The 7572-nt window shown below is 51.9% G+C and overlaps 1 long non-coding RNA gene across 1 annotated transcript; it reads right to left on the bottom strand.

The window, feature by feature from the left end:
* Positions 1-1566: 1566 nt before the first annotated feature.
* Positions 1567-2505, bottom strand: LOC116525965. Its single transcript, XR_004257893.1, has 2 exons — positions 2472-2505; positions 1567-1838 (listed from the first exon to the last, which is right to left on the bottom strand). It is a non-coding gene; the product is annotated as an uncharacterized LOC116525965 (long non-coding RNA).
* Positions 2506-7572: the final 5067 nt, after the last annotated feature.

Here is a 7572-nt window from a genome sequence, read left to right on the forward strand (position 1 = left end):
GAAAGAAAAAGAAAAGAAGAAAGAAAGAGAGAAAAGAAAGAAGGAAGGAAGGGAGGGAGGGAGGAAAGGAAATCCAGTTTTAGGAAAGTCCCACCAAGTCTGTTTCACCAGAACCCCTGATTCTCAATATCCGATTGTCCTCTGTGATATCTGATGGGGTTCCTCACCTCCTCCACCCCCAGGTGATGTCTGATCACCCTGCGTGCAGCAAGAGCCCTGTGAGGTGGGTTTAGCCAGAATCCCCCTCACCCCTGATGTCGCCTCTTTTTTTTTTTTTTTTTGAGATGGACTTTCACTCTGCCGCCAGAGTGGCACAATCTCAGTTCACTACAAACTCCGCCTCCTGGGTTCAAGTGATTTTCCTCCTGAGTAGCTGGGATTACAGGCATGCGTAAAAATGCCAGGCTAGGCTGGGCGCGGTGGCTCAAGCCTGTAATCCCAGCACTTTGGGAGGCCGAGGCGGGTGGATCACGAGGTCAAGAGATCGAGACCATCCTGGTCAACATGGTGAAACCCCGTCTCTACTAAAACTACAAAAAATTAGCTGGGCATGGTGGCGCGTGCTTGTAATCCCAGCTACTCAGGAGGCTGAGGCAGGAGAATTGCCTGAGCCCAGGAGGCGGAGGTTGTGGTGAGCCGAGATCGCGCCATTGCACTCCAGCCTGGGTAACAAGAGCGAAACTCCGTCTCAAAAAAAAAAAAAAAAAAAAGCCAGGCTAATTTTTGTATTCTTAGTAGAGACAGGGTTTTGCCATGTTGGCCAGGCTGGTCTCAAACTGCTGACCTCAAGTGATCCACCCACCTCAGCCTCCCAAAGTGTTGGGATTACAGGCGGGAGCCACTGCACCCAGCCCTGATGTCTCCTCTCAATACTGTTCTAGCCACTGATCCACCCTACTCCTGTCTATAAACTTCCACTTGCCAGGGTGGTATTCAGAGTTGAGCCCAGTCTCTCTGCCCTGTGGTGGAATCCCACTGTAGTGGTCCTTCTCCTCCTCCATGGCCCTGAATGAAGTCTTCCTCGCCATACTTTAACACATGTTAATATATATCCGTATGTGGCACTGCTTGCCCTGGTCCTGCCAGCCCAGTGAGAAGCTGGTCTTCCCATGGGTTCTTGCTAAGGCTTCCCGGCTTCCTACTGATGTGGGAAGGTTTGAATCAAAACTTGGAGTGGGACAGGAGGTGGTCATTCTAAGGACTTTGGGTAAGAATATGTCTTTAAAGTGCTAAGATTGAGGATTCGCTCTCCCAACCCTATGGCAGCTGCTTGGTGGTGTTAGGAAATCAGCCTAGGTTCTTGTGGGTGACTGCTAGGGACTCAATGTCTGTATTCCCTCCACTTCCTAGGCTGAAAATCCGCATCCCCAGGGTGACGGTGTTAGAAGGTGGGGCCTTTGGGGGATGAGTAGGTCCTGAGGGTGGAGTTGCATGGTAGGCCTCATGTCCTTATAAGAAGAGACACAAGACAGCCTGCTTTTCTCTTTCTCTCTGCTGCAGGTCCCAAGGGAAAACTTTTTCATCACCCTCTGAAGGTTCACTAAAAATCAACTGACAAAAGGCAGATTAAAAGAGAAAAGGCATACAAATGTATTTGATCATAGCTTTATGTGATACAAGAGTCTTCAGAATGAATACAGAGGAAGCTGTCTAGTTTAATGCTCAGGTTCAGCAAAATCTGGACTGTTGTGGAGAAACAGAATCTGTCAGGAGCTACTCTAATCCACTGGGTGGTGACCCCAGCAGGCCCGCGTGTCTGCATTCTGTTTGGCCTCCCTGCGCTGCAGTCCTTCCTCTTGGGTATGAGACAGGACCCTCTTTGGAATGAGTCTTAGGACCTACAACCAGACAAGATAAGCCAGAGAATTTATGGTCGGCATTTGCACGGAAAGGCAGGAGTTACAGTAATATTTTTAGGATTTGTGGCTGGCTTTGGGGAAAAGGGGTTGTGGTTTTTATGACCTGCTTTGGGGAAGACGGATTTTAGTTTCTATGGCCAGCCTAGGGGAGAATGGGACTCAGGAAGGCAGGAGGTCTTCATTTTAGGATACCACTTTCTTTTTTTTAATTTCTTTTTTTTAAAAGACGGGGTTTCACCGTGTTGGTCAGGCTGGTCTTGAACTCCCGACCTCAGGTAATCTGCCCGCCTTGGCCTCCAAAGTGCTTGGATTACAGGCGTGAGCCACCACGCCCGGCCTTAGGATATCACTTTCTAGCACCTACACTGCCTCTCGTGAGGACACAGTGAGAAAGTGTCTGGGTGCAAACCAGTAAGAGTAACCTCACAAAACCCAACCCTGCTGACAACCTGATCTCGAACTTCCAGCCTCAGATAATCAGCATTCTTTGGGGGAAAATAACCATACAAAATGTATGTGTTGCATGACTGTAATGTGCAATTTGTATTAAATGCCTACAGGGTCATGCTCTGTTGCCCTGGCTGAAGTGCAGTGGTGTGATTCATAGCTCACTGCAGCCTTGAACTTCTGGGTTCAAGAAGTCCTCCTATCTCAGCATCCCAAGTAGCTGGGACAATAGGTGCATGCCACCATGCCTGGCTAATTGTGTGTGTGTGTGTGTGTGTGTGTGTGTGTCTGTGTGTGTGCATGCACGCGCAGAGACAGGGTCATGCTGTGTTGCCCACACTGGTCTCCTTTCCCCCAAAGACTTGGGTAAATTTCCGTGAAGTCTCCCCTTCTGTAGCATTTTGTTAGAGCAGCTGGCCCAGCTGAGACAGGGTCTCGGATCAAGGCCAGCATGATACAGCAGGCACAGCACTATGGAGTGCACCTGGAGCTTTCCTCACGTGAACAAAGGGTAAAAGAGGGGAGGGAAAGAGGAAAAGAATAAAGAAAGGAAGAAGAGTGGAGAGTGGGGGAGGCAGGGAGGGAGGGAGGGACAGGGAAAGAGAAAGAAAAAGAAAGGAACCATGGCCTCTAGCTTAGCCAACAGGTTTAGATGATTAAGAAAAATCGTAAACACCTTTTCCCACCCCGCACTTCTTTAATGGTTCCGGAGCACAGCGCCTAGTGCTGGAAGCCAGTCCACACGTGAGAGGAATGAATAACCCAATGCATGAAACCAGCCCATCTTTACACCTTAGATTTGTGTGCAGCTCTGGGTGATGTATCTTCTACTGTGAAGCCCGGGCCCTTTAAGTTTCACAAACGAGCATTTAATACAGGTGGGGCCAGAGGCTCAGGCCTGTAATCTCAGCACTTTTGGAGACCCAAGCAGGAGGATCCTTTGAGTCCGGGAGTTTAAGACCAGCCTGAGAAACACAGCGAGACCCCGTCTCTATTTTTTTTAAACATTTAATAAAATTGCACATCGCAATGGCAAATGCACAGGCTCTATCCAGACGCGGTAGGGCGGGATCAGCGTGGGGGACAGCAGCCTGCAGATGGAGAGAGGACAGACTTCAGGCTTCCCAAGGTCTAGAGGGAACCTTGAGGGACTTAAAGTAGGGGGCTGGGGGTGGCTGAAATGACAGGGTGTGCTGTGGAGTTCTGCAGGGAACATGGGGCCTCCCTTAATGCTCGCAGGAAAGGGGTTGGGCAGCCTTGGGCTTTCCAGGGCTTTCAGTGGACCTCCTGCGGACAAAGGCCCTCCTGCCACGGCCAGGGCGCGTTTCCCTCAGGGGCGACTCTTGGGGCGCCCGAGAGCAACCTCTCCCCCACCCCGCCCCCTGCTTAAAGGCTCTAGCTGGCACCTGAGGACTCCCCAGCCCAGCGCGCGGAGCACTGGGGGACTTGGCACCCAAGAGGGCGCGCGCTGTGACCAAGGCCAGGAGGCACACCAGCTGATTCTCCGCGTCCACGTCCGCACCGGCAGCTCCTGTGCTCATTTCCGTTGCATTTCGGGACCTAGAAAACAGCTGCAAATGCCAGCGACAGGCGGTGTGGATGCGGAAGAGAAGCAGGAGCCTGCAAGCCGATCTCGAGGCAGCGGCGAGTCCCGGGAGAGGCCGCCAGCCTGGGAACGCGCGGCGCTCCGGAGCAGCGGGCCTGCGGGCACCTGAACCGCAGCCTTCGGCGGCCCTGTCCCCCCGGCGAGGCCGCTCCTGCCTGCAGCAGCTTTTGGCGAACAGTTCTCCAGCGCCAGGGATCTCCCCGCCCCAGCTAATGATATACCATAGATTTCTCTTCTTACCTACTGCTATTAAATATCGTAAGCGGTGCGGACAGCGAAGCTGGTGGCTTCACGCAGCATTTGGAGAAGACACGGGAACTGGCGACGCACGGATCACAGGACATAAGGGAATTTTACAGGAATAATTTGGATATTATTTAGCCAGGAGAGGTGGTTTCCACCAGGGAAGGGAGAGCGGGGGTCGGGGGATGGGGGTGCGTGGGAAGGGGCGAGGAGGGGTGCAGGGGGAGTGTGGGAGGAAGTGGGCCAGTGGGCTAGCGGGAAGGGGGTGTTGGGAGGGGAGGGGCTCTCAGATGGGAGGCAAGGGGTACGCGGTGGCACGGGGCGCTGGGAGGAAAAGGGGTGGGGGAAGTGGGGGGAGGGGCACCATCCGGGGGTGAGTGGGGAGGGGAGCTGGGCTGTGGGCGGGCAATTACCCTGAGGGACACCCAAGCCGGACTCATCCAACCCGAAACCCCCGAACAGCCACATCCCTGTGCCACACGGGTGTAGGGAAATCTTGGTGACCTACAAAGACTGGGAGAAAACATTAAGGCGCAAACGTGCATAAAATACAACGAATTCCAAACTCAGAAACAAAACTGAGGGTCGCACAGAGGCAACGGAATGCAGGGTGGCAAGTTCTGGGGAGTCGAGTTATACGTGGAGGCCGGGCACCATGGTTCACGCCTGTAATCCAGTGCTCTGGGAGGCCAAGGTGGGAGGATTGCCTGAGGCCAGGGGTTTGAGACCAGCCTGGGCAACATAGCAAGATCATATCTCTACAAAAAATAAAAAAATTACCTGGGCATGGTGGCTCATACCTGTGGTTCCAGCTATTTGAGAAACTGAGGTGGGAAGACTGCTGGGGCCCAGGAGTTCAAGGCTGCAGTGAGCTGCGATTGCACTCCAGCCTGGGCCACAGAGTGAGAGTCCAACTCAAAAAAAAAGTTGTACTTGGATTTTTTTTTTTTTTTTTTTTTGGAGATGGAGTTTCACTCTTGTTGCCCAGGCTGGACTGCAGTGGCACAATCTTGGCTCACTGCAACCTCTGCCTCCCGGATTCAAGTGATTCTCCTGCCTTGGCCCCCCAAGTAGCTGGGATTACAGACATGCACCACCACGTCTGGCTAATTTTGTATTTTTAATAGAGATAGGGTTTCTCCATGTTGGTCAGGCTGGTCTTGAACTCCCGACCTTAGGTGATCCACCCACCTCGGCCTCCCAAAGTGCTGGGATTACAGGTGTGAGCCACTGCACCCAGCCCCAAGATTTTAAAACACTCTTCAAAGGCCCCAGCCTCAAGGTGAATCTTCTACAAAACTGAACTCACCTTCTCACCTCAGCTCTGCACCCGAGGGACACACACCACATGGAAGCCTGGTGGCAGCCCGGTGGCAGCGTCTCACTCTTCCCGGTTTCCAGCCAGGGGCCACACTTCTCGCCCTAGCTCAGCACCATGGTGCAGCTCACACACAGGCAGGCATTCTAGAGGAGTCCCCCTCCTGGCCTAGGAACCTCCTCCCTGGCACTTGGCCTCCCTCCATGTTTCCCAGTTCATGTTTCTGCATCGGGGCAGTGAGAAATTCCAGCACCTGCCCACATCTCTATTGTGTGAGCCCTTGCTGTGCACATGGTGGTCCCTGGGTGACCCACCCACAATCGGAAGCCTGCAGCCTAGCCAGGACTCCCTGCCATCTCCTTTTGGGCCTCCTCTCCCTTTTTAAAAATGTAATTTAAAAAAATTATTCAGGTACGGTGAGGCCCACAGATCAGGAGACAAACACTATTGAATAGATAGTTAATTACTCACAGTTCCCAAAAGGAGGAGCTTGCTATGCCTTCAATGCCATGTGGGATAGCGCCAGGGTCATGTCACCACGCCGGGCTAATTTTGTATTTTAATAATCCCAGCAACTTGAGAGGCTGAGGCAGGAGAATTGCTTGAACTCGGGAGGTGGAGGTTGCAGTGAGCTGAGATGGCACCACTGCACTCCAGCCTGGGTGACAGAGGGAGACTCTGTCTCAAAAAAGACTTTATCACAGTCTTAGAGAAAATATTCACATGCTTTTGTGGTTGCCAGTGAAATCCCCCAACATTTTACATTTATCAGTTGAAACTATCACCCTGAGAAGATGATGGCTGAGCACCAGCTCGTTTTGTGGCGAACGGTGTTCTTATTTAGTTCTTTGGTTCGAACGTGATGGGAATTCAGGAGCCCGGAGGCATCGGGGACTCGGCAGTGGTCTTCTGTCTTTGTGGCGTCTATGAGATGTCATGCTGAGAAAAAACAGACAGAAACCCACTGCCCACTCCCACCTTGTCTCTGATCAGAAAGTGGGAGCTTCAATTTTCCAAACGGTCGACGAGGCAGATGAGATGGGTCGACTCCTAACCCACCAGAGTGCTCAAATGGCACCAGCTCAGTCTCTGACCTGGAGGGTAGAGAGGAGGGAGGCTGGACATAGAAGTGCCAGGCGGCTCAGAAAACAAGACCCAAGGTGAAGGCCTCCTAAGCAGCCTCAGAAGCAAAAAGTTTTCTCTGACCTTCTCTGGCCCTCCTGTCTCTCGCCCCTCATTCTCCCGTCTGGCCATAGAAACTAGAATCGCTCTTCCCCAAGGTGGACCACAGAAACCAGAACCCAAAGCCAGCCATCAAACCTAAAAATGGGTCTCTAATTTTCCCTCTGCCTTTCTGAGTAAAACCCGGCCATGAAGAAATAATCTGATCCACTTTGTTAGACTGTAGATCCTAAGACCCTCACTCCAGGGAGGGTCCTGGAAAGAAGGAAGGGAGAGAAGGAGGGAGGGAGGGAGGGAGGAGGGAGGGGAGCTGCTCAGAGAGGCCAAGAAGAATCTAGACAGACAGGCCTGGCTGGGCATCCCCACTCAAGCTATCCTCATTAGATCCAACCCTATTTGCCCAATTCTATTTCTGCGTGCTGTCCTTACTTTGCAGAACCTAGGCATAAAAATAGACGATTTCTCCCCTTTCTTTAGGTCTTCATTTTGAAGGCTCCCATGTAGACACAGTAAATAAATGTGTCTGCCTTTTCTCCAATTGATCTGCGTTTTGCAATGTTTCATCAAAACTTGAGAGGACAAAGGGTTCCCCCTGGCACCTGCACCAGTCACCCTGTCTTTGGAAGTGGGGACGCTGGCACCACACAACGTGGATTCTGCTGGTGGTAAGGGAGAGACACTTTCAGGCAACAAACTTCGCCAGTGTCTACTTCCAAAAGTCTCTAATGTACACATGTGCAAGTTCATGGCTGCTACCATTTGCTAAGCCATGCCCCCAGTGTTGGATCTTCAAGGTGTTTTCTTTTTCTCCCCAATGAATAATGATATGACATGCATTTCTCTTTCTTCTGTTTCTTTCTTTCTTCTCTTTCTCTCCCTTCCCATCTTCCTTCCTCCCTCCCTCCCTTTCTCCTCTT

The sequence above is a fragment of the Sapajus apella genome, unplaced genomic scaffold (genome assembly GCF_009761245.1).
Source record: "Sapajus apella isolate SASKATOON/1434 unplaced genomic scaffold, GSC_monkey_1.0 scaffold49, whole genome shotgun sequence".
NCBI lineage: Eukaryota > Metazoa > Chordata > Mammalia > Primates > Cebidae > Sapajus > Sapajus apella.